Source organism: Macaca mulatta, chromosome 11, assembly GCF_049350105.2.
Source record: "Macaca mulatta isolate MMU2019108-1 chromosome 11, T2T-MMU8v2.0, whole genome shotgun sequence".
Classification (NCBI taxonomy): domain Eukaryota; kingdom Metazoa; phylum Chordata; class Mammalia; order Primates; family Cercopithecidae; genus Macaca; species Macaca mulatta.
The window spans coordinates 128,973,040-128,977,089 of record NC_133416.1 but is presented as its reverse complement, the minus strand read 5'-3'; the positions used below and the strand labels follow the sequence as shown (position 1 = coordinate 128,977,089).

Sequence of the window (4,050 nt, the reverse complement as noted above, 5' to 3'; positions counted from 1 at the left end):
TGGGAGGTGGAGGTTGCAGTGTGCTGAGATCATGCCACTGCACTCCAGCCTGGGTGACAGAGTGAGACTCCATCCCAAAACACACACACACACACACACACACACACACACACACACACATTATCTTACAGTCTAGAGGTCAGAAATTCAAAATGAATCATCAGGGGCCAAAATTAAGGTGACAGCAGGGCTGGTTCCTTTGGAGGCTCTAATGAAAAAATGGGAAAATCCATTTCTTGTTTTTTCCCTTCTGCTGGCTGCCTGCATTCCTTAGCGTGCAGCCCCTTCTGTTTCTTTCTTTCTTTTTTTTTTTTTTGAGGCGGAGCTTGCAGTGAGCTGAAATCATACCATTCCGGGTTTAAGAGATTATCCTCCCTTGGGGAATCACAGGCATGCACCACCACACCTAGCAGATTTTTGTATTTTTAGTAGACACAGGGTTTCGCCATGTTGGCCAGGCTGGGGACCTCTTTTATTGATTAGTTTTGTTGGTATTGTTTGTTGTTAAGGCAGGATCTCACTCCGTCGCCCAGGCTGAAATGTAGTGGTATAATCACAGCTTACTGCAGCCGCATTTTCCCAGGCTCAGGCGATCCTTCTACCTTAGCATCCCAGGTAGCTAGGACCACAGGAATGAACCACCACACCCGACTAATATTTTGTAGTGAGATGGGGTCTCCCCATGTTTGCCCAGTCGCGAACTCTTGGGCTCAAGCAATCTGCCTGCCTCAGCCTCCCACAGTTCTGGGACCACAGGCATGAACCACACCACACAGCTGCTTTTATAAGGGCACTAATCCCTTCACACAGGCAGAACCTTATAACTTAATCACCTTCTAAAGGACCTACCTGTTAATACAATCGCATTGGGTATTAGGTTCCAAAACATGAATTTTGGGGGGACACTAACATTCGGACCATTGCGTATGTATACTATCAAGTCTATTTACATAAAATTCAAAGACAGGCCAAAGTACAATGGAAACTATGGGGAGTGATGGATATGTGTTAATCAATATGACCATGTTAATCAGGACACAATGGATATCAACTCATCACACTGTACATCTTCAATACATACAATTTTAATTTATTAATTAAAATTTTTTTTTTTTGGAGACAGAGTCGTGCTCTGTCCCAGGCTGGAGTGCAGTGGCATAATCCCGGCTCACTGCAACCTCTGTCTCCCAGGTTCGAGCTATTCTCCTGCCTCAGCCTCCCAAGTAGCTGGGATTACAGGCGTGCACCACCATGCCCGGCTAATTTTTGTATTTTTGGTAGAGATGGGGTTTCACCATGTTGGTCAGGCTGGTCTTGAACTCCTGACCTCGTGATCCACTCGCCTTGGCTTCCCAAAGTACTGGGATTACAGGTGTGAGCCATTGTGCCTGGCCATTATCGATTAAATATTTTTAAACCAAAAAAAGAAGAAATGACTGGGTGCGTTGGCTCACACCTGTAATCCCAGCGCTTTGGGAGGCCGAGGCAAGGAGATATTTTGAGGCCAGGAGTTTAAGACCAGCCTGGGCAACATGGCGAAACCCTCTACAAAAAATAAAACTAAAAAATTGGCCAGGCATGCTGGCTTGCACCTGTGGTCTTAGCTACTGGGGAAGCTAAGGCAGGAGGATCCCTTGAGCCTAGGAGTTTGAGGCTGCAGTGAGCTGTGATTGCACCAGTGCACTCCAGCCTGGGTGAGAGAGGGAGACCCCCATCTCTAAAAATAAAAAGAAACAAGTGAATGATTCAAAACAAAAAGAACGGGCCAAAGGAAACAATATATATAAAAACTTGGCCAGCACATGGTGGCTCACACTTGGGATCCCAGCACTTTGGGAGGCCGAGGCAGGTGGTCAGGAGTTTGGGACCAGCCTGGCTAACGTGGCAAAACCCTGTCTCTACTAAAAAATACAAAAATTAACCGGGTGTGGTGGCGTGCAGCTGTGATGCCAACTATTCGGGAGGCTGAAGCAGAAGAATCCCTTGAACTCGGGAGGCGGGGATTGCAGTGAGCCAAGATTGTGCTACCGCACTCCAGGGTGGGTGGGCAATACAGTGAGACTCTGTCTCAAAAAAAAAAAAAAAAAAAAAAGGCCGGGTGCAGTGGCTCATGCCTATAATCCCAGCACTTTGGGAGGCCAAGGCAGGTGGTTCACGAGGTCAGTGGTTCAAGACCAGCCTGGCCAAGATGGTGAAACCTCATCTCTACCAAAAATACAAAAATTGGCTGGGCGTACTGGCGGGCACCTGTAATCCCAGCTACTCAGGAGACTGAGGCAGGAGAATCACTTGAACCCGGGAGGCAGAGGTTGCAGTGAGCCGAGATCGCGCCACTGCACTCCAACCTGGGTGACAGAGCAAGACTCCGTCTCAAAAACAAACAAACAAACAAATAAACAAAAAACCTGCAATGGTACAATAAGCGATAAATACAAAAATAAGGATAGTGGTACTTTCAGGGGGTTAGGAGGAAGAGACCGGGATGGGTCCATGGAGAATTTCAAAGAGTCACTGGGATTGCTGGACTTCTGTTGCTGCTGTTTTGACATGGAATGCCTCAGCCTCATGAATGTGCTTGTCATTCTTGCGCAAGAGCCACGCTAAAGTGCTTTGTGTGGTTCCAATTTCAGTATATGTGCTGCCAAAGTGAATACTGCTGCTTTTCTTTAATTGTGATAAAATATACGTAACATATAAATTTATAACTTTTTTTTTTTTTTGAGACGGAGTCTCGCTCTGTCGCCCAGGCTGGAGTGCAGTGGCCGGATCTCGGCTCACTGCAAGCTCCGCCTCCCGGGTTCACGCCATTCTCCTGCCTTAGCCTCCTGAGTAGCTGGGACTACAGACGCCCGCCACCTCGCCCGGCTAGTTTTTTGTATTTTTTAGTAGAGACGGGGTTTCACCGTGTTAGCTAGGATGGTCTCGATCTCCTGACCTCGTGATCCGCCCGTCTCGGCCTCCCAAAGTGCTGGGATTACAGGCTTGAGCCACCGCGCCCGGCCTATAAATTTATAATTTTAACAGTTGTTAAGTGTACAGCTCCATGGCATTAAGCATACTCACACTGTTGTACAACCATCACCACCATCCACGTCTAGAACTTTTTCATCCTCTCAAACGAAAACTCTGTCCCCATTAAATCTAACTCCCCAAAATATCCCCCTGCATCCAGCCCCTGGCCACCATCATTATATCTATTTTATTTTCTTTCTCTCTTTTCCTTTGTTTTTGTTTTTTTGAGATAGAGTTTCACTCTGTCGCCCAGGCTGAAGTGCAGTGGCTCAATCTCGGTTCACTGCAACCTCTGCCTCCCAAATTCAAGTGATTTGTCTGTCTCACCCTCCCAAGTAGCTGGGATTACAGCCACGCACCACCATGCCTGACTCATTTTTTTTTTTTTTTTTTTTGAGATGGAGTTTCGCTCTTGTTGCCCAGGCTGGAGTGTAACGGCACGATCTTGGCTCACCGCAACCTCCGCCTCCCGGGTTCAAGCAGTTGACTACCTCAACCCTCCCGGTAGCTGGGATGCGCCACCACGCCCAGTTAATTTTGTATTTTTAGTAGAGATGGGGTTTCTCCATGTTGGTCAGTCTGGTCTCAAACTCCTGACCTCAGATGATCCACCCGCCTTGGCCTCCCCAAGTGCTGGGATTACAGGAGTGAGCCACCATGCCCAACCCTTGGGCCCACCATTCTGTTTTCTGTCTTCATGAATTGAAATACTCTAGGTACTTCATATTAATGGAATCATACCATATTTGTCCATTCATGTCTGGCTTATTTCACTTAACATAATGTCTTCAAGGTTTATCTTGTTGAAGCATGTGTCAGAATTTCCTTTGTTTTAAAGTCTGAATCACATTCCATATTATATTATATTCCATATATCGTGTTTTTCCATTTATCTACGCATGGACTTTTGGGTCATTTCCACCTTTGTGGCTGTTGTCAATAGCACTGCTATGAAACTGTTAATGTTTTCTCTCTTAAGTCGATAGTAATAATAGTGTGTGTGTGTGTGTGTGTGTGTATATATATATATATATATAT

The 4,050-nt window shown here is 46.2% G+C and overlaps 1 non-coding gene across 1 annotated transcript; it reads right to left on the bottom strand.

Moving 5' to 3' along the window:
* Nucleotides 1-2,547: 2,547 nt before the first annotated feature.
* LOC114671163 (U6 spliceosomal RNA) lies at nucleotides 2,548-2,654 on the bottom strand. The gene has a single exon (XR_003721052.1). It is a non-coding gene; the product is annotated as a U6 spliceosomal RNA (small nuclear RNA).
* Between the last annotated feature and the right edge of the window lie 1,396 nt (nucleotides 2,655-4,050).